At 43.4% G+C, this 23,900-nt stretch overlaps 1 protein-coding gene across 3 annotated transcripts in view; it reads right to left on the minus strand.

Moving 5' to 3' along the window:
* LOC126161329 (solute carrier organic anion transporter family member 4A1) overlaps positions 1-23,900 on the minus strand; it is a 1,079,633-nt gene that overhangs the window by 877,319 nt on the left and 178,414 nt on the right. The gene's annotated exons all lie outside the window — the stretch shown is intronic.

Raw genomic sequence — 23,900 nt, forward strand, 5'->3', positions numbered from 1 at the left:
ATGGAGACGTGTCGTCTTCAGCGATGAGAGTCGCTTCTGCCTTGGTGCCAATGATGGTCGTATGCGTGTTTGGCGCCGTGCAGGTGAGCGCCACAATCAGGACTGCATACGACCGAGGCACACAGGGCCAACACCCGGCATCATGGTGTGGGGAGCGATCTCCTACACTGGCCGTACACCACTGGTGATCGTCGAGGGGACACTGAATAGTGCACGGTACATCCAAACCGTCATCGAACCCATCGTTCTACCATTCCTAGACCGGCAAGGGAACTTGCTGTTCCAACAGGACAATGCACATCCGCATGTATCCTGTGCCACCCAACGTGCTCTAGAAGGTGTAAATCAACTACCCTGGCCAGCAAGATCTCCGGATCTGTCCCCCCATTGAGCATGTTTGGGACTGGATGAAGCGTCGTCTCACGCGGTCTGCACGTCCAGCACGAACGCTGGTCCAACTGAGGCGCCAGGTGGAAATGGCATGGCAAGCCGTTCCACAGGACTACATCCAGCATCTCTACGATCGTCTCCATGGGAGAATAGCAGCCTGCATTGCTGCGAAAGGTGGATATACACTGTACTAGTGCCGACATTGTGCATGCTCTGTTGCCTGTGTCTATGTGCCTCTGGTTCTGTCAGTGTGATCATGTGATGTATCTGACCCCAGGAATGTGTCAATAAAGTTTCCCCTTCCTGGGACAATGAATTCCCGGTGTTCTTATTTCAATTTCCAGGAGTGTATGATTGCAGAGTATAATGCTGGTGGAGGCACAAGTGTTTCGGAGCACATCGTACAGCACACATTCTCGAATATGGAGCTCCATAACTGGCAATCCTTACGTGTTCCCATGTGCCTAACGACATCGTTAATTACTATTGCAGGTCACCGAGAATCGACAGTGGGTCAATCGAAACGTACCAAATGGTCGGACGAATCACATCTCATGTTACACCAGATCAACAATCGTGTCCGGAAACACCTTCGCCCACGCTACTGGCTGCTCGAAATATGAACAGCGCCACGAACACAAGTCGGGAATGTGGGTGGTGGGGGTAAGGGACAATTACCCATCAAGGACTTTTCAAATCCACGCCACGCAGAATCGGTGCTGTATTGTGATCCAAATGTCGACCAACACACGATCATGCAGGTGATCATGAAGTTTCGGATCATTTACCTTCCATTTCCAGTTTGGTGTGTCATGACCAAAAAACTTTCCGTATTGATGACCATGGGATGGAACTGCACGAACACTGTCACTGCCTGGGGCACGTGCTGCATGGTCAGTTACAGCAACAGCAACATCGTTAATAACTTCCACCAACACAGGACGCCTTCCTCTTTCAGGTGCCATACCAAGCTCAACGTGTTTTCGAATTCCGTTATCGTCTCCTTTAAACCGTTTAAGGGGCTCCGGAACGCCCTATACTTGCAATGTTAAAATAACGCTTATAAATTACATCTTTCCTCACAAAGTATTTGAGGTAGGAAGTTGAACTTTTTACAGATTATTTATTGGAATATGGGCTACAACTTAACACAGGGATTTTACAAAATTTTAGTTCAGTTATTAAAGATGATTTTTTTCTCAATTGTAATGAAAATTCACAACATTTTTTTGCAATTTTTTATTTATATATTCAAAAATATACAGTTTTTTGGAAAAAGGCTGTGTTAAATTATGCAGAAGGTACTGTGTAACATTTACTGAAAGTTTGAAACAAATATGTTTGGAAGATCCTTACAAAACATGTAATTAGTATGAGAAAATAAAAGCTTTGGGAATCGAGCGACAAAGATTGGATTAACTTTTTAGTGCATTCCAGGTCCATAGGATGGATTATCTTCATCCTCTGCAAACTCCTCCTCCAGCTTCCTCTTGTTCCTCCTCCTGTTTACTCTTGCTTGTATTTCTAGACTCTTTACAGCCCTGTCTGCAGCCCGAAGGCGTTCCTTGTCTAAAGCAAGCATCGCTCGTACCATGTTAGAACCTATCTTCATTCCCATATTTCTAAATACCTTGCACCTTACAATGTTGCCATCATTGAAATTCGCAACAGCATCATACACACCAAAGTGAAGTGTTTCTATTCCAACAAATACAGTCTTGGGGATTCTCGACCATATAACACTATTTACACTTTCATTGGGGTTTTGAGTTTTTTCCGTGAATACACTTTTTCAACAGTTCAGGTGCTGCTAAGTCTCTGAAAATAGGTTTTATCACCTCCATTGTTGCATGAGGCAGACTATGCTTATGAGTGTACACTTCACCAGTTAGCAATCCTTTGTTATATTTACACCAACTGTCTTCTTCTTTGGGACACAAGCTATGTTGGGGATTTTCATCGTTTGAAGAAGTATGAAAAAAAAGAGCCCTAACAGCCTTCTTCATTTCGTCGACACTTTTGCCTAATAGCCATTCCATAACAGTTCTATATTTTGTCAATTATACTGTCAGTTAACCTTCCCTTCCCATCCAACCCTTTACCATCACTGAGTTTTTGTTTTTTGTACGAAGCTTTCAGTCGCCGAAGTCTTGTTCCCATTCGCTTCTGTACGTGTCCAATACACTCATATTTCTGCACTACAACATCATCACCATAGGGCTTCAGTCCTTGAACATGTTTGAAACTTTTAGAATCACCGTCACCAAGGTAATTAACATATCGCACAGCGCCACAGTGGGTCACGCCCATGTAGAACACATTTCAAAAAAAATTTAAAAATAGTTGTAGTCTTCGGAATTGAATAAATTATATATCTATTAAAAGGTAACAGTCCGCAGATTCAGAAAACGCAAAAAAGTAAAAATTGAACTTTTCATGATTTTGAGCCTTTCCGGAGCCCCTTAATGACATCGGGCCCGCCCTCAGACCTTTCAGTTGGCGATATTCTCTCAGTGCAGCACTGTAATTGCTGCCGTTCACATAAAACAGTTTCACTAACAGCGCACGGTCTCTCTTTTCAGTAGCCACACTGTTCACTCACTTTATAGCTTGCCAAACGGCAGCATCGATGTCATACCGTCATACAAACATCTTACAGCGCCAGCTTTCCACCTGCTGAACAAAATTGGAACTAATGTTTTTTTTTCAGTGTAAATTCGCTCCACATTAACGCATTGGCATGCCTATGAAGTTTCGCTGCCATACGATAATTACAGCCAGAAGTAGACCTCTTGCAGTAGGTGCACTTCAGTTATAACCACCCATATGTGTTGAGAGTTTCTAAGCCTTCATACAATTTATTTTCTCCTTTCACAAATGTGCTGGTTTGTATGGCTATTGAAGACAATAGCGCAAGAAAAGAACGAGCATTTAAAATATAGTGAGCGAGGAAATGGATTGTGTTTGTTACTAATTAAAGTACACCCTGTGAACAAATTTTGGACATGGTAGCCCGTCACATTGTAATATTAGTATCTGTTTCGATAGCTTAAATAAACTTACATTCGATAATCTAACCATGCAGGTTCATAAAACCCATTTGTGTAAAAATTTCTCAGATCGTCGATGAGCAGCGACCACCTGATATTTCAAAGCGCGGAATACGAATTGTTCATAAATTGTATCGATAGAGATATTTTGCGTTTCTTATTTTCCGACAGCTGAAGAATTGTAATCCACTTCTGTTAACACAGTCGTGATATTTTTTAAAGACGGCGGACGCGTATATGGCGTGGTCCGCAATCACTAATTAGTTATTATAAAATATTACTATCGTTCAGTGCTATGTAAGAACTTATGTGTGTATCTAAGATGAAATATCGAAGATGTTAAAGGACTTTATTTAAGAAAACAGCCAGAAAGATAGTAAATTGAAATTGTACGGAGCCTATTGTTAGAAATACTGACTAAGGTAATTAAATAAGTTATTGTGCTCTCAAATACAGAAGTGCCTGCTTATTACTTAAAGTATTTCTATGCTATCAACCTCCTATTAATAGTAACAGAAATAACGGTGTTTTTATAGTTTTCATGCAGCTACCAGGGACCGACTGCATGTCGGCAAACGTCGTAGTTAAGGCAGAAGGCGCACTGCCATTTAACTTATTTGTAATTTAAATCCAACTTCTTTTAATGTGTGGTGTAGTATAGCAAAGAAAATTCCCAGCTCTGTCTGGTCCCTTAGGTTTCTCTGTTCGTAGTTGCCATGTCTCATATCCGGTCGTGATCGAACATGATTACGACACAAATAAATTAAGTGGCAATGCGAAGTCTGTTCTTGATGTTGAGAACGCTACGCCTTCTGCAAACGATTTCAGGTGACATATAAAATATGACATACAGTACTTGAGATTTTTTTGAAAAGTCTTTGCTCTTCCCGCCAAGACGTTGTTGCAAAACTCACAACAGATTTCTGAATCTTCACAAGAGAATAATAATCTATAAACAAAATATAATTAAAAAAAAAAAAAGAAAACACCACAACATCTTTGGTACCCCAAGCGGCCGCTCGTGTCGCTTGCGCCTTAAACCGCCTCTGCGAACAGAATTATATAATTGGATTTTAAAAAAAGGAGGAACATTGAACGAGCCTAAATGAACGCATTCCAAAAAGGACTAGTTCCAAAAGATGACGAATTTGCCCATTTCTACTCTTGACAAGACTTCTCTTAATAAAAAAAAAAAAAAGAGATCATAGCCAAGCGTTGAAATTCTACACTTGTGAAGGTAGTGCAGAAGCGAAAAGGTTAGCGCCGGTATGAATGCAACGCGCGGCCCCCGCCCTAAATCTGTCGCCGTGAGCAGGGGACAGGCCGCGCCGCACGTACGAGGAATATGAGCCCGGCCGGGCAGTGAACCTGCCGAGCATACAGTTCGCTGCTGTCAGCGCCTGCCAGGGGCGGGGAGGGGAAGGGGCCAGCCCAAGTTTGCAAGAAAACGCGCGCGGGGGCGGTGGGGGTGGCGCCGAGTGCCGCGCCGCGAGTCTGCGGAAAATAATAGCGGGCGCGTGCAGCTGCTGCCAACAGCGGCGCGCCAACTTCCCCGCCGCAGCCGAGTGGGCGGTATATCACCGGCGCGAGCCGCAAGTGGTTCCGCGAGGGTGCATTAGTCAAAACGCGAGATTACTTATTTAACTCGCGGCGCCCCCTGCTTAAATATTAATTTCTTCTGCTCTCCGGCCCGCAGTAAGTCTTGGGCGGCCACCCTTCTTAATCAGCGGAGGAGAACACGCGCTTCAGCGCCGTAACGCTAATGGCTGGCACGTGGTCTTCTCTAATAGATAAGAGGCTTGCAGTGTTACGGCTAGCGCGAGAGTGGCGAGTTCCGGTTTGTTATCTGTGTCTTTTCTAACAGGGACAAGGAAACGTACTTACTAGGGTTGTTCATAAAATATCATTATATCGATATTTTTTCCTAAACACATCGGCGCTACTTCTCCCGACAGTATATCGATGTATCGAATCAAAACAACATCGAGTGGCGATATTTTTATTTTGTATTACATTTTTTTCACAATTTTCGGAAAATATTTAAAGTTGTTCTTTCGAAATTTTAGTAGAACATACGAGGGCAGATCAATAAGTAATGCAACACATTTTTTTTCTGAAACAGGGGTTGTTTTATTCAGCATTGAAATACACCAGGTTATTCCCCAATCTTTTAGCTACACAACACTATTTTTCAACGTAATCTCCATTCAATGCTACGGCCTTACGCCACCTTGAAATGAGGGCCTGTATGCCTGCACGGTACCATTCCACTGGTCGATGTCGGAGCCAACGTCGTACTGCATCAATAACTTCTTCATCATCCGCGTAGTGGCTCCCACGGTATGCGTCCTTCATTGGGCCAAACATACGGAAATCCGACGGTGCGAGATTGGGGCTGTAGGGTGCATGAGGAAGAACAGTCCACTGAAGTTTTGTGAGCTCCTCTTGGGTGCGAAGACTTGTGTGAGGGCTTGCGTTGTCATGAAGAAGGAGAAGTTCGATCAGATTTTTGTGCCTACGAACACGCTGAAGTCGTTTCTTCAATTTCTGAAGAGTAGCACAATACACTTCAGTCTTGATCGTTTGACCATGGGGAAGGGCATCGAACAGAATAACCCCTTCAGCGTCCCAGAAGACTGTAACAATGACTTTACCGGCTGAGGGTGTGGCTTTAAACTTTATCTTGGTAGCGGAGTGGGTGTGGCGCCACTCCATTGATTGCCGTTTTGTTTCAGGTTCGAAGTGATGAACCCATGTTTCATCGCCTGTAACAATCTTTGACAAGAAATTGTCACCCTCAGCCACATGACGAGCAAGCGATTCCGCACAGATGGTTCTCCTTTGCTCTTTATGGTGTTCGGTTAGACAACGAGGGACCCAGCGGGAACAAACCTTTGAATATCCCAACTGGTGAATAATTGTGACAGCACTACCAACAGAGATGTCAAGTTGAGCACTGAGTTGTTTGATGGTGATCCGTCGATCATCTCGAACGAGTGTGTTCGCACGCTCCGCCATTGCAGGAGTCACAGCTGTGCACGGCCGGCCCGCACGCGGGAGATCAGACAGTCTTGCTTGACCTTGCGGCGATGATGACACACGCTTTGCCCAACGACTCACCGTGCTTTTGTCCACTGCCAGATCACCGTAGACATTCTGCAAGCGCCTATGAATATCTGAGATGCCCTGGTTTCCCGCCAAAAGAAACTCGATCACTGCCCGTTGTTTGCAACGCACATCCGTTACAGACGCCATTTTAACAGCTCCGTACAGCGCTGCCACCTGTCGGAAGTCAATGAAACTATACGAGACGAAGCGGGAATGTTTGAAAATATTCCACAAGAAATTTCCGGTTTTTTCAACCAAAATTGGCCGAGAAAAAAAATGTGTTGCATTACTTATTGAACTGCCCTCGTAATTTTACTTTCACTGAGCGAAGGAGTCTTACTAGTTTTTGAGCTTCCATCATGTCCAATCTTTCTCTTTGACAGTGTGACAGTGTGGCACAAAAGAAGAAGTCCGCCGATTGCACGGGGGGAGGGGGGGGGGGTGGTTGACGGCATGAATGGAAAATTTTTGAAATTGGAGGTAAGTTCCTGTGGGACCAAACCGCTGAGGTCAGCGGCCCCTAGTGTTACACACTACTTAAACTAACTTACGCTAAGGACAATACACACACTCTTGCCCGAGGGTTGATTCAAACTCTGACGGGGCGAGCCGCGCGAACCGTGGTAATGTGTCCCCTAGACCACACGGCTACCCCGCGCTTCTGGAATGGAATAACAAGATGTCCGATATGCAGAAATAGCAAACCAGTTGCGCTAATAAAAAAAAGTAAATAAAATAAAGTAAAAAAGTGGAATTCTTTAAAAACAGTTGCTGAATATGACGAACAAAAATCTAAGGCTAGGCGCGCACAGGCAATTTTTCAGTCGGCGCGACTTAACAATCGCTGTCGCGGAAGTACATTGTGGTGCGCACACAGCGGCAGGAAAATGGCAACTACTCACAGTACCAGCATGGATTTCATCGAAACAGCTTGTTTGGTGGCGCTTTTACTGCGAAGAAGAGCGAGAAAGCAGCGCAAATGTCGTTACTGGGTGCATCCGATTATAAGTCAAAGACTAGTTAAAGGACAGTTTTACAAATTACACGAAGAGTTACAAAATCACCAAAATAATTTCTTTCAATACTATCGAATGAGTAAGAATAATTTTGATACACTGCTTCAGACAGTAACAAAACAAGATACGACATGGAGGAAGTGTATACCACATGAGGAGCGCTTATCAGTGACTTTGAGGTGAGAACACATTATTTCATTCAACAGTTTTTATTGCCCTTTTACATTATTGATTAGATACATCAAGAGAATCATCTCATTCAACAATTTTTGTTGCCATTTTACATTACTGATCAGATACATCAAGAAAATCACCACTGCATGTCGAAACTGGCGAACTTGTTTCATGAGAAAACTGCAAAAACATAATCATAAAAGCATCTATTCTGCATAATTTCGTAAGACGAAATGACGGTGTACGAACTGAGGACGAGTCGTACGAATGCCTTCTGCGAGGCTGTGAGCCTGTAGGAATAAGAGCTGATGCATGTGGTATGCAGATAAGGGATTATTTTGCAAACTACTTTGTGACTTCACAAGGATCAGTATCTTGGCAATAAGAAAAAATTTAAATTGTTGTAACTGTGATGTCTACATGAATGAATAAAATAAGTGAACCATGAAATACCTTTGTTAGTCTTTTCTGGTCCAGGCAGTTCAGTCAGTTCCGAATTAGGCTGCAGCATACTTCTCCCCATAGTTTCTCTTTCAAATTGCGATCACTGTATTCTTTTAATTTCCTGTTGTAGAGAGCTGGTCGCTTTTCTACTTCTGCAATTAGTCTTTCTGAGTCGACAACACAACTTACAATGTTATCCGTAGCGCAACTCCCGTTATCACACATGCAGCTGGCGCACTGAACTTGTAACACAGAGCGAGAGCGACTGACTGAGAAGTCGCGTCGCTAGTGCGCGCGGGCCCATGCCAGTGCCTGAGAATCATTCCACACCTGCGACAATCGCGTCGCGCGTGAAATAGGGCCGGTTGCGTCTTTTAAATCGCCGCTACTTTTTTGTCGCACGTGCGCGCGCTCCTATTCGAGCCACCGTGTTTCATTCTTGCGACAAATAAATCGCGCGACGGAAAATCGCCAGTGCGCGCCTAGCCTTAAAGGACAAGACAGGTCGTTGCGGTGGGCGCAGACGTGTGAGGGGAAATGCTGACGTAATCGGCGCTCGGCGCTACAAACAGGAACTGCAACGTTTAGCTTCACCACGCAATTTTGACAGTCCTCACTGCTAGGTCGCTGGTGTTTGCAGAAACGAAAAAAACAGGAAGTCAACACGAAATGTTCCGGACAAATCCGATATGTGACGAAACAGAAGGACGGACGTATTAAGCACCTTACATTGTGCTACTTACACGGTGTTTCAAAAATGACCGGTATATTTGAAACGGCAATAAAAACTAAACGAGCAGCGATAGAAATACACCGTTTGTTGCAATATGCTCGGGACAACAGTACATTTTCAGGCAGACAAACTTTCGAAATTACAGTAGTTACAATTTTCAACAACAGATGGCGCTGCGGTCTGGGAAACTCTATAGTACGATATTTTCCACATATCCACCATGCGTAGCAATAATATGGCGTAGTCTCTGAATGAAATTACCCGAAACCTTTGACAACGTGTCTGGCGGAATGGCATCACATGCAGATGAGATGTATTGCTTCAGCTGTTCAATTGTTTCTGGATTCTGGCGGTACACCTGGTCTTTCAAGTGTCCCCACAGAAAGAAGTCACAGGGGTTCATGTCTGGCGAATAGGGAGGCCAATCCACGCCGCCTCCTGTATGTTTCGGATAGCCCAAAGCAATCACACGATCATCGAAATATTCATTCAGGAAATTAAAGACGTCGGCCGTGCGATGTGGCCGGGCACCATCTTGCATAAACCACGAGGTGTTCGCAGTGTCGTCTAAGGCAGTTTGTACCGCCACAAATTCACGACGAATGTCCAGATAGCGTGATGCAGTAATCGTTTCGGATCTGAAAAATGGGCCAATGATTCCTTTGGAAGAAATGGCGGCCCAGACCAGTACCTTTTGAGAATGCAGGGACGATGGGACTGCAATATGGGGCTTTTCGGTTCCCCATATGCGCCAGTTCTGTTTATTGACGAAGCCGTCCAGGTAAAAATAAGCTTCGTCAGTAAACCAAATGCTGCCCACATGCATATCGCCGTCATCAATCCTGTGCACTATATCGTTAGCGAATGTCTCTCGTGCAGCAATGGTAGCGGCGCTGAGGGGTTGCCCTACCTTTCCGGCACGTTCATCCGTCACGTTCCCAGTCCGTTGAAATTTTTCAAACAGATCCTTTATTGTATCGCTTTTCGGTCCTTTGGTTACATTAAACCTCCGTTGAAAACTTCGTCTTGTTGCAACAACACTGTGTTCTAGGCGGTGGAATTCCAACACCAGAAAAATCCTCTGTTCTAAGGAATAAACCATGTTGTCTACAGCACACTTGCACGTTGTGAACAGCACACGCTTACAGCAGAAAGACGACAAACAGAATGGCGCACCCACAGACTGCATTGTCTTCTATATCTTTCACATCACTTGCAGCGCCATCTGTTGTTGAAAATTGTAACTACTGTAATTTCGAAAGTTTGTCCGCCTGAAAATGTACTGTTGTCCCAAGCATATTGCAACAAACGGTGTATTTCTATCGCTGCTCGTTTAGTTTTTATTGCCGTTTCAAATATACCGGTCATTTTTGAAACACCCTGTACATGCGGTTACCATTGTTAGCAAAGAGGTTATCGCCAAGCCGCCAAGCGCGAACGTGCATCTTTTTCCTTTAAGTTGTTGCATTAAGGGATATAGACAGGCTGCTAGCTTGCTGATGAACATAATATCTAATAATAAATAAATAAATGTACAGCTCAAAAACTGGGTACCGATGACCCAGCACTTTGGTCCCTTCCCCCCGTCCCTCAACCTACCGACCAACCAAAAACCGGAGTATACTCGTATTTACACTTTGCAGTCGTATGTTTATAGTCTGGTACGTCGATATTTTTCCTGTTGACATATCGATACGTATCTTCCTTATATATCGAGAACCGATTGCATGTGATTCCCGATATTTTTAAAAATATCTACAGCTCTAATGATTACTGATCCCACACCTTTACTTGGACCCTTTGCGATCGGTAGAAGTCGGCTGCACAGGTTTGTTTGCGCTCGGTGCCAACCATAGCTCCGCAACAGTGGTTCAAATGGCTCTGAGCACTATGCGACTTAACTTCAAAGGTCATCAATCGCCTAGAACTTAGAACTAATTAAACCTAACTAACCTAAGGACATCACACACATCCATGCCCGAGGCAGGATTCGAACCTGCGACCGTAGCGGTCGCGCGGTTCCAGACTGTAGCGCCTTTAACCGCTTGGCCACCACGGCCGGCTCCGCAACAGTATTGAGCCCCGTAACGATGAGTAGCCGTGGTGAATAGAGTGCTAATCCATTTGCGCTGTTTTGCTTAGTAATTCTTAATAATATTTACAAAAATGAGCGAAGAGGCTGTACCTGTTGGATGTGAGGTCCGCCAGTTATGCAAAACACCGTTTTTTCTCAGTACCCAAACATGTTTCGCCACCACTGTGCCATCATCAGTGGGTTTTCGTTTTTATTTATTCTGCAATGTGAACATTTTTTTAAATGTTTATAAAATTATGTGCATCTTTAGTTCAAACATCAGATCGTTTCTTTTTGCAAATACCTTTACATTTGGTGTGCATGAATTTTCTGGATCACTTGTGTGTTAATTAATACAGCAGACATGCCAACTTTCAAATGTGAAAAATCAGGAGAATTTTAGCGGTGTACTATTGTGAATTACAACACATCCCTGACTATTGAAGTTGCAGTCATTCAATAACTGTAACAATTCAGTTACATTTGCTTTATTATTTACATCTAAATACTAAATAATGGACATACCTGAGCCTTCGGACTGTATAATTTGTCATTCAACATGCTGAACAATATGAATGATGAGCTCTGCAGGTTTCTTTGGATTGACACACATTCAAATGGAGAGAGAACTACAGTTCGAAATTACGAGCCGAGGAAACAAATTAACGTATATTAGATTTCTGTTTTGACATTAGCACAGTTTTTGCATGAATAAATCACTGTTAAATGATCAGACGTTTTCATTTCATAATGCAACCCATATTTGCATGGCATCTTATATCCGTAAGACATCTTTCCCAAATTTAAATCAATTTCATACAGGATGTACATGTTAGCCTTAGCAAATAATCTGAATATATTATCAGTATGAATTTGTCTGATTACGGTAGTTACTTATTCAGCACACCCGTAGCTGACTTAGCCTTCTTCAAAAACTCTTAACTAAATTTCTGCTCAAAGCAATTGCCTTTTTGAACTGTCGGGAAGCCGGGAGGAAGAAGGAAAAATCGGGAGAGTTGGCACGTCTGATACAGGTAGCTTCTCATATGCAAGCAAACGATGTTCAAAATGGGTCAAATGGCTCTGAGCCATCTGAGGTCATCAGTCCCCTAGAACTTAGAACGACTTAAACTAACCTACGGACATCACACACATCCATGCCCGAGGCAGGATTCGAACCTGCGGCCGTAGCGGTCGCGCGGTTCCAGACTGAAGCGCCTAGAACCACTCGGTCACATTGGCCGGCCCAAACGATGTTGATGAGAAAGTTTTTTGCTGGGACTTAACGTATCTTCTAGAATGTAATTTAGTTTGTCACGATGTTTTCGCGCCTATATTCGTTTTTACTTACGTTTTCGTGTGGCAAGCACTTCCATTCTCCGCATCATGCTCAGCTGTTGTGATGCACACGTTACTATAACAAGTATTTTCCACAAATAACGTAGTAAAACACTTTTCACCTCAACAAAACACAGTGTGATTGTGGTTTGTTGTGTGTCCCAGCGCAGTCAGTGTTCATTTGTTCACCAGAGAGTTCGGCGCCAAATTTTAATTTTGTTTGCATTTTATCTTTGTGTATGTGTATGTGTATGAGTGTGTGTGTGTGTGTGTGTGTGTGTGTGTGTGTGTGCTGTACCTGATCCTTCTAGTGGTTCACTATAAACTTATCTGACACCTTAATACATGTTTGCTTCATTTATATGCTACACACTGGTTGCTCTGGGAAAAGGAGGAGGGGCTTGCCTCAGTAGTCAATGTGTTAGGAGCCGATCCCAAGCTTTCGCTGCCACCATCCTACGTTCAGGGGCCAAGCAAAAGTGTGCGATCAGTACATGCAGCGTCAACAGTCTCATGGCTGACGTTCAAAGATTTGGAACAAAATCCTTGAAGTCTACGTGGTTGATGGTAAAAGCTTCTGCTGCCGCTTTGTTTAAATAAATAACGTCTTAGACCTCCTAGCAATAAAAACACCTGAACTTATCGAATCAGTTAACGCAGAAGATATCAGTGACCGTAAGGCTGTGATTGCAACCATGACTGCGGGTTTTGCAGGGAATGTTAAGAAACGGAAGATGTTTTTGCTTAGCAGGGATGACAAGAAAAATTTTAGAACACCTGTGTACTCAGCACCAAATATTCTGTGATGGGGACGAAGATAAGCCACACAAATGGAAAAAAATCCAAAAGCATCGTTCTGTATGCCTCACACTTGTATGTTCCAGTTAAATTTCTGCTTGTTCAGATACATAGTAAATCGCCGTGAAAAACCCATGTTCAGGATCTTGTTCAAAGACTTAATGCTCCCATTTTTACTGTTAGAGTAGTAGTGATAGTTCGACACGAAAAATAGTCTACCTTGCTTATTTTTATTCGCTTCAACGTATGGTATTATATTCTGGGGTAACTCTTCCCATTCCCGAAGAGTATTTTTGGCTCAGAAACTGGCGGTTCGGGCGAAGAGCGCAAATTTTCGAACCTCTTGTCGGCCCCTATCCATGTTAGCCGTATTGCTGTTAAGTCAAAAATTTTGGTCGTGGGCTCTCGTACTACATAACTCACGGTGCGCAAATAATCCAGATTATATTTTTCTAGTATTTGAGAATCAGAGCACTTGGCGACTTGACATCCAAATGAACTTCTTTCCTAGCTTACAGCCCCACAAAACAATGAAAGAAAAACAGTTTATCGCTTATTAAATGTTCGTTGTTCATGCAGTAAAACTTCGACATCACGCGTGACGTTTTATTTTATTATTTTTTTTTTATTACCAACTATTCGCCAACCCGTTTTGCGGTTCTCACATGACTAAACTATATAGGGGCTATGACTACCGAATTAAATAAATAAGAGTCAGTGTCATTATGACTGACATTTATTTCGAATAGAGACATAAGATAATATTAAACATTTAGCAAAGATTTTATGTAACGTATCGTTTGTGACGAAACTGTTGATAGTATTTCCGAATAATGTAGCGTCCTGGGTATTTAACGCATTACCTAATTCGTTAAGTAATCACACGTTTGAAGCTATTTTACACACGATTCGATTCCACAAAGAACAGGGGATGGGGAGGGATGGGGGGTTACTGTGGTGAAAATGTGTGACAAAGTGAAGTTCTGACACAAATGGACGCGGGGAAAAAAACAAACTGTACGTATTAATTTACAAGAAATGTCCCGACAAATGCTCAGTTTAACTTATCGGAACCTAGGAATCGCAGAGTAGGCAATCCACACGGATTTTGTCTTCATATTGTTCAGTTAGAATTTTGTTTAGTTCGTTTGGCTTTTATAAATATTTTATAAATATTTTCCCTTCCCCATGAACCATGGACCTTGCCGTTGGTGGGGAGGCTTGCGTGCCTCAGCGATACAGATGGCCGTACCGTAGGTGCAACCACAACGGAGGGGTATCTGTTGAGAGGCCAGACAATCGTGTGGTTCCTGAAGAGTGGCAGCAGCCTTTTCAGTAGTTGGAGGGGTAACAGTCTGGATGATTGACTGACCTGGCCTTGCAACATTAACCAAAACGGCCTTGTTGTGCTGGTACTGCGAACGGCTGAAAGCAAGGGGATACTACGGCCGTAATTTTTTCCGAGGGCATGCAGCTTTACTGTATGGATAAATGATGATGGCGTCCTCTTGGGTAAAATATTCCGGATGTAAAACAGTCCCCCATTCGGATCTCCGGGCGGGGACTATTCCAGAGGACGTCGTTATCAGGAAAAAGAAAACTGGCGTTCTACGGACCGGAGCGTGGAATGTCAGATCTCTTAACCGGGCAGGTAGATTAGAAAATTTAAAAAGGGAAATGGATAGGTTAAAGTTAGATATAGTGGGAATTAGTGAAGTTCGGTGGCAGGAGGAACAAGACTTTTGGTCAAGTGAATACAGGGTTATAAACACAAAATCAAATAGGGGTAATGGAGGAGTAGGTTTAATAATGAATAGTAAAATAGGAATGCGGGTAAGCTACTACAAACAGCATAGTGAACGCATTATTGTGGCCAAGATAGACACGAAGCCCACGCTTACTACAGTAGTACAAGTTTATATGCCAACTAGCTCTGCAGATGATGAAGAAATTGAAGAAATGTATGACGAGATAAAAGAAATTATTCAGGTAGTGAAGGGAGACGAAAATTTAATAGTCATGGGTGACTGGAATTCGAGAGTAGGAAAAGGGAGAGAAGGAAACATAGTAGGTGAATATGGATTGGGGGTAAGAAATGAAAGAGGAAGACGCCTGGTAGAGTTTTGCACAGAGCATAACTTAATCATAGCAAACACTTGGTTCAAGAATCATGAAAGAAGGTTGTATACGTGGAAGAATCCTGGAGATACTAGAAGGTATCAGATAGATTATATAATGGTAAGACAGAGATTTAGGAACCAGGTTTTAAATTGTAAGACATTTCCAGGGGCCGATGTGGACTCTGACCACAATCTATTGGTTATGAACAGTAGATTAAAACTGAAGAAACTGCAAAAAGGTGTGAATTTACGAAAATGGGACCTGGATAAACTGAAAGAACCAGAGATTGTACAGAGTTTCAGGGAGAGCATAAGGGAACAATTGACAGGAATGGGGGAAAGAAATACAGTAGAAGAAGAATGGGTAGCTTTGAGGGATGAAGTAGTGAAGGCAGCAGAGGATCAAGCAGGTAAAAAGACGAGGGCTAGTAGAACTCCTTGGGTAACACAAGAAATATTGAATTTAATTGACGAAAGGAGAAAATATAAAAATGCAGTAAATGAAGCAGGCAAAAAGGAATACAGACGTCTCAAAAATGGGATCGACAGGAAGTGCAAAATGGCTAAGCAGGGATGGCTAGAGGACAAATGTAAGGATGTAGAGGCTTATCTCGCTAGAGGTAAAATAGATACTGCTCACAGGAAAATTAAAGAGACCTTAGGAGAGAAGAGAGCCACTTGTATAAATATCAAGAGCTCAGATGGAAACCCAGTTCTAAGCAAAGAAGGGAAAGCAGAAAGATGGAAGCAGTATACAGAGGGTCTATACAAGGGCGATGTACTTGAGGACAATATTATAGAAATGGAAGAGGATGTAGATGAAGATGAAATGGTAGATACGATACTGCGTGAAGAGTTTGACAGAGCACTGAAAGGCATGAGTCGAAAAAAGGCCCCGGGTGTAGACAACATTCCATTAGAACTACCGACGGTCTTGGGAGAGCCAGTCCTGACAAAACTCTACCATCTGGTGAGCAAGATGTATGAGACAGGCGAAATACCCTCAGACTTCAAGAAGAATATAATAATTCCAATCCCAAAGAATGCAGGTGTTGACAGATGTGAAAATTACCGAACTATCAGATTAATAAGTCACAGCTGCAAAATACTAACGCGAATTCTTTACAGACGAATGGAAAAACTGGTAGAAGCTGACCCCAGGGAAGATCAGTTAGGATTCCGTAGAAATATTGGAACACGTGAGGCAATACTGACCTTACGACTTATCTTAGGAGAAAGATTAAGGAAAGGCAAACCTACGTTTCTAGCATTTGTGGACTTAGAGAAAGCTTTTGACAGTGTTAACTGGAATACCCTCTTTCAAATTCTAAAGGTGGCAGGGGTAAAATACAGGGAGTGAAAGGCTATTTACAATTTGTACAGAAACCAGATGGCAGTTATAAGAGTCGAGGGACATGAAAGGGGAGCAGTGGTTGGGAAGGGAGTAAGACAGGGTTGTAGCCTCTCCCCGATGTTATTCAATCTGTATATTGAGCAAGCAGTAAAGGAAACAAAAGAAAAATTCGGAATAGGTATTAAAATCCATGGAGAAGAAATAAAAACTTTGAGGTTCGCCGATGACATAGTAATTCTGTCAGAGACAGCAAAGGACTTGGAAGAGCAGTTGAACGGAATGGACAGTGTCTTGAAAGGAGGATATAAGATGAACATCAACAAATGCAAAACGAGGATAATGGAATGTAGTCGAATTAAGTCGGGTGATGCTGAGGGAATTAGGTTAGGAAATGAGACACTTAAAGTAGTAAAGGAGTTTTGCTATTTGGGGAGTAAAATAACTGATGATGGTCGAAGTAGAGAAGATATACACTCCTGGAAATTGAAATAAGAACACCGTGAATTCATTGTCCCAGAAAGAGGAAACTTTATTGACACATTCCTGGGGTCAGATACATCACATGATCACACTGACAGAACCACAGGCACATAGACACAGGCAACAGAGCATGCACAATGTCGGCACTAGTACAGTGTATATCCACCTTTCGCAGCAATTCAGGCTGCTATTCCCCCATGGAGACGATCGTAGAGATGCTGGATGTAGTCCTGTGGAACGACTTGCCATGCCATTTCCACCTGGCGCCTCAGTTGGACCAGCGTTCGTGCTGGACGTGCAGACCGCGTGAGACGACGCTTCATCCAGTCCCAAACATGCTCAATGGGGGACAGATCCGGAGATCTTGCTGGCCAGGGTAGTTGACTTACACCTTCTAGAGCACGTTGGGTGGCACGGGATACATGCGGACGTGCATTGTCCTGTTGGAACAGCAAGTTCCCTTGCCGGTCTAGGAATGGTAGAACGATGGGTTCGATGACGGTTTGGATGTACCGTGCACTATTCAGAGTCCCCTCGACGATCACCAGTGGTGTACGGCCAGTGTAGGAGATCGCTCCCCACACCATGATGTCGGGTGTTGGCCCTGTGTGCCTCGGTCGTATGCAGTCCTGATTGTGGCGCTCACCTGCACGGCGCCAAACACGCATACGACCATCATTGGCACCAAGGCAGAAGCGACTCTCATCGCTGAAGACGACACGTCTCCATTCGTCCCTCCATTCACGCCTGTCGCGACACCACTGGAGGCGGGCTGCACGATGTTGGGGCGTGAGCGGAAGACGGCCTAACGGTGTGCGGGACCGTAGCCCAGCTTCATGGAGACGGTTGCGAATGGTCCTCGCCGATACCCCAGGAGCAACAGTGTCCCTAATTTGCTGGGAAGTGGCGGTGCAGTCCCCTACGGCACTGCGTAGGATCCTACGGTCTTGGCGTGCATCCGTGCGTCGCTGCGGTCCGGTCCCAGGTCGACGGGCACGTGCACCTTCCGCCGACCACTGGCGACAACATCGATGTACTGTGGAGACCTCACGCCCCACGTGTTGAGCAATTCGGCGATACGTCCACCCGGCCTCCCGCATGCCCACTATACGCCCTCGCTCAAAGTCCGTCAACTGCACATACGGTTCACGTCCACGCTGTCGCGGCATGCTACCAGTGTTAAAGACTGCGATGGAGCTCCGTATGCCACGGCAAACTGGCTGACACTGACGGCGGCGGTGCACAAATGCTGCGCCATTCGACGGCCAACACCGCGGTTCCTGGTGTGTCCGCTGTGCCGTGCGTGTGATCATTGCTTGTACAGCCCTCTCGCAGTGTCCGGAGCAAGTATGGTGGGTCTGACACACCGGTGTTAATGTGTTCTTTTTTCCATTTCCAGGTGTGTAAAATGTAGACTGGCAATGGCAAGGAAAGCGTTTCTGAAGAAGAGAAATTTGTTAACATCGAGTATAGATTTAAGTGTCAGGAAGTCGTTTCTGAAAGTATTTGTATGGAGTATAGCCATGCATGGAAGTGAAACATGGACGATAAATAGTTTAGACAAGAGGGGAATAGAAGCTTTCGAAATGTGGTGCTACAGAAGAATGCTGAAGATTAGGTAGGTAGATCACATAACTAATGAGGAGGTATTGAATAGAATTGGAGAGAAGAGGAGTTTGTGGCACAACTTGACTAGAAGAAGGGATAGATTGGTAGGACATGTTCTGAGGCATCAAGGGATCACCAATTTAGTACTGGAGGGCAGCGTGGTGGGTAAAAATCGTAGAGGGAGACCAAGAGATGAATACACTAAGCAGATTCAGAAGGATGTAGGTTGCAGTAGGTACTGGGAGATGAAGAAGCTTGCACAGGATAGAGTAGCATGGAGAGCTGCATCAAACCAGTCTCAGGACTGAAGACCACAACAACAACAACAAATATTTTTCTTTGAGATGCTTTTTTACACGTATAAAACCGTTATTTTCCAGTCATCTGGTGTTATATAAAGCATAATTTCTGTTTCTTGATGTGAGATGGTACATGCCGAACAGTTTTACTTCGATCCGAACCTGTTCTCAAGAGGGATTGTGTTTAGAAAATGCGGACAGACTTCCTGTAAAGGGTGTACTAAAGAATCGTGAAACATATTGTTCTTTATAATCAGAAAATTTTGTAAAGATTTACAGTATAATTGACAGACCAGCCAACCATATTCCGGAGTCATTCTGTTCTTAATGTCCATTGGTCGACTACAAGGATCAGGAAATGATTTTTAAAACTATTGTACACTACATGGCCAGAGAAGATTTTTGCATTTAAATGTATTTGTTATCATTCTCGATGACGATGATGATCAGTTGAATGTTAATTTTCAGAGTTTCATACATGCTATCAGGAAACTCGGATGCTAGTGGTAATAACACTTAGTCTACGCACATCTATTGCTCGCCACGGACTCACATGAAACATAATGCTGACTGTCATGGGACATTACAAGATGACTGTTGGATGCCGACTAATATTGCTTTGTGCGTAACGTCTATTTAAAGACGCCCTTGATCAGTTATCACAAATTGTTAAAAGACAAAGTTATTATAGTGTAGATAATAACTTAAAAGACAGGAAAATAAGAGACTACACAAAAACATTAGATGGAGAAGTTATTTTGATTAACAGTTGGCTCATTATCCTTAAATTGGTTCGCGGAAGTACTGGCGCCTACCAGACTTACAAAAACCCTTCAGGAATGTTCTGGAAACTTAAAGTTTATAATTGGAATGTTTCACAAAATAACATGCATTCCAGCAAAATTATACACGTTTAGAATCAAAAAGTTAGGGCTGCAAGACTGTAACACCGCGGTTTGGAAAGGATTACTTATGTAGATTCGAAAATTCTGTAATACATACGACAATAATTTTGGTTAAGAATAATTTTTGAAATACACAGTTTTCAGGAAGACCAGTAGCATCCCGACCCGCGATTCTTTAAAGAATTGAACGCGCTTGCATGAAACAGCTTCAAACGTTGGATCACTTCTGAAATGGTTTAATGCGTTAAATATTTGAAGATGACCATGTAAAACCTTTATGGTCGAAGAAGGAAAACCCTAATTGTGTTGGTTTTATCAGTGGTATATATGGACAGTGCCTGCGTAAAAGTCACATGGCGAATAGAATTAGTAGTAAATAGGTAATACATTGAAACAGTCTGATTGATGCTGAACCTTTACCGCATGAACAACTAACATTTAGTAAGCAGTGAACTGTTTACCGTCGATTAGTTTGTGGAGCTGAAAGCAAGGAAATGTTTAGAAAAGTTTTGAAATAATGCTTTTATAGTTTGTTGGAACTCCAGAAGTGCTCCTATCATCACACACTGAATGAGTATACTGTGGGTAATTTGCACTCCGTTTTTAGAAAAGTTAGTTTTTCACGCATCACAACGTTTATGACGTTATATCTCTTGAAGTATGTGTCGTACTGTGATATAATTTTGCAAGTACGTTCAGTGGTGTACGCCAATACTATCTGCAAGATGTCTTGGGAACACGAGTTAGTATTAAAAAATCAATAAATTCAATCATCGCGCTTGACGCTTTCGTTTTAACATATTATCTAGGACTGTTGATATTTTTAAAAATGTCGGGAACACGATATGTATTATTGGCCCTCGATATATCGAAGAAGAATATCGATATATCAATGAATAAACATCGACGTACCGACATATAAAAGTATTGGCTGCACATTGTAAACTTACTGCCGGATTCAGACCTGTATATTTAAGTATTGATTTATTATTAGAGATGCTGTGCATCAACAAGCTATCAGCCTACTTATCCCCCTTAGAGCGAGAACTGAAAGGAAAACGATGCACGTTAACGCTTGGCGACAATCACTTTGCTAACAATGGTAACTGCACGTGTCAAAATAAAAGGTGTCCGACAGGTCCGTCGTTCGTTTTCGTCATGTATATTTTGCGCCTGTAAGCCTAACGGCCAGTTTGTTGTACGGAGGTATCCCCCGTTGCGTGTTGCAATGCAGGCGCACGCTACGCCTCGCCGGCAGCCGTCACGATTGGTGGCTGCATGCGTTATGACCGGAAGCTGTGTGGCCGTGGGAGCGTGGCCGGCACGCCTGCGGATGGTTCCCTCAGCTCTCACTGCGGGTGCGGCGCTGGTGTCGCTCACCCAAATACCCACACTGTTGACTGCCATAGAGTATATACACTGAAGAGCACGCAGAACTGCCGCAAACACGACGTGGCATGGACTCGAATAATGTCTGAAGTAGTGCTGGAGGGAACTGACACAATAAATCCTGCACGGCTGTCCATAAATCTGTAAGAGTACGAGGGGTTGGAGATCTCTTCTGAACAGTATGTTGCAAGGCATCGCAGATATGCTGAATAATGTTCATGTCTGGTAAATATGGTGGGCAGCGGAAGAGTGTTCTTGGAGCCACTCTGTAGCAATTCTGGACGTGTGGGGTGACGTATTGTGCTGCTGGAATTGTGCACGTCCGTCGGAATGCGGAGTGGACATGAATGGATTCATGTGATCAGACAGGATGCTTACACCTGTCAGAGTCGTATCTAAACGTATCAGGAGTCGCACGTCACTCCGTCTGCACACGCCCCACGCCATTACAGAGCCTCTGCCAGCTTGAACAGTCCCCTGCTGACGTGCAGGGTCCACGGATTCATGAGGCTGTCTCCATACCCGTACACTTCAACAATTTGAAACGAGATTCGTGCGACCAGCCAACATGTTTCCAGTCATCTACAGTCCAATGTTGGTGTTGATGGGACCGGCGAGACGTAAAGCTTTGCGTCATGCAGTCATCAAGGGTACACGAGTGGGCCTTCGGCTCCGAAAGTCCATATCGATGATGTTTCGTTGAACGGTTCGCACGCTGACACTTGTCGATGGCCCAGCATTAAAATCTGTAGCAATTTGCGGGAGGGTTGCATTTATGTCATGTTTAACGATTCTCCTAAGTCGTCAGATCTCTTTCCGGCCGCAGCATTGTTGGAGATTTAAAGTTTTACTGGATTCGTGATATTCGCGGTACATCGGTGAAATAGTCGTACGGGAAAACCCCACTTCATTTCTACCTCGGAGATGCTGTGTCCTATCGCCCGCGAGCCCCACGTTCAAACTCAAATCTTGATAACCTACCATTGTAGCAGCACTAATCTATCTAACCAAATGCGCGAGACACTTGTAGTCTTACATAGGCGTTGCCGATCGGAACGCCATATTCTCGACATCAAACCGGGCTAGTCACGTATTTTGGGACGACACTGCTTGTCTACAGTTTGCGGTAGTAGTGGAACTTCAGGATTACATGTATTCGCATTGTTTTGTTTACGTTTATGCACATTTGAGTTTTGGTAGCTGTGGTGCAGTTTTGTCTTTGCTGCAGAAAGAAACCGGCCTCGGAGGCCAAGCGGTTCTAGGCGCTTCAGTCCGGAACCGCGCGACTGCTACGGTCGCAGATTCGAATCCTGCCTCGGGCATGGATGTGTGTGATGTCCTTAGGTTAGTTAGGTTTAAGTAGTTCTAACTTCTATGGGACTGATGACCTCAGATGTTAAGTCCCATAGTGCTCAGAGCCATTTGAACCTTTTTTTTTTTTTTTTTGCAGATGTAAATAGAAGTATAGGTATGTACAACAAATGTAAAATTGTAAATGAGGTACTCCATATTTTAGAAAATCGAGACGCTATATTATAAAGTCTTCTATTGTAGAGATAATTTTGCAATTTTTGAACCATGTCAAGGGCTAGATAAATTTGCACGTGTGTTTGAATAAATTGCCAGTCAGTGTACATATACTGGTGCTCTGTTCATATGCTGATAAATTTATACATGTCAATCTAATTTCCTCCAGTTTATGCAGGCTGTCAAACCTTTGCACGTATCTCAGTATTTCTGCATGAGACAGTTTCATATGCAGTGTCATAGTAACGTAATTAATTAGAAAAGATTTTACGATACGAATAAAAGCAATAAAAACGTTAAAAATATTGTTGGCTGTTACTTCTTATCCCGTTACCTGAAAAACGTAAATAAAGTTCAATCTGATCTGTGATACTGTAACGAAAAGGCACAATACCTATGTTCTTCACATCTTTAAGCCCAGTTCGGGTTATAGAATTGTTAACATGGCAGTAAAGCACGTGACCAAAATTTTACAGTGCCTTTGAAGATGATTTACCTGTATCAGCAAAGTAATAACACTCAAAATACACTGAGCTCTATACCAGCTAAATGCGCCGTCCCAAGATCACGTGACTCGAGCAGGAGATGATGCAGGCAGAATTCTCGTTCGCTGCATCAGAATGTTCACTCCGTGTATGTCAGTTACCCTTCGTCCACACACACTGGTGCCAACGTTGGCACCAACATTCAGTTGAATTCGTGTAGAGCATACTAAGCATATATGACGGACTGATCGAGGCCTCTGCGTTTACTGTCCTGCACGTGAATAATTATATTTTGTTACTGTAAAACAAAAAACGAAAGTATGGAAAAAAAGATGGTGGGCAATGACCGTAACGCTTACATCCAAGTACTGCAGTTTCAAGACGATCTGCTGCGTGACATTCAGAATAAGAAGACACGGTCTGGAAAATTCAGTTTAGGATGTGTCTTCATGTAGTTTAATAGACCCTTTACCATATATTTAAGATATATTAATTCAGAATAATTCCAGTATCACTTGGGGAGATGTGTAACACACAAGTTTCGGAGAACAGAATTAAGAGCAAAATGTTCCGCCCTCTACAACGACCCCCAGTACCATGAAAGTTAT

Source organism: Schistocerca cancellata, chromosome 2 (genome assembly GCF_023864275.1).
Source record: "Schistocerca cancellata isolate TAMUIC-IGC-003103 chromosome 2, iqSchCanc2.1, whole genome shotgun sequence".
Taxonomy (NCBI): domain Eukaryota; kingdom Metazoa; phylum Arthropoda; class Insecta; order Orthoptera; family Acrididae; genus Schistocerca; species Schistocerca cancellata.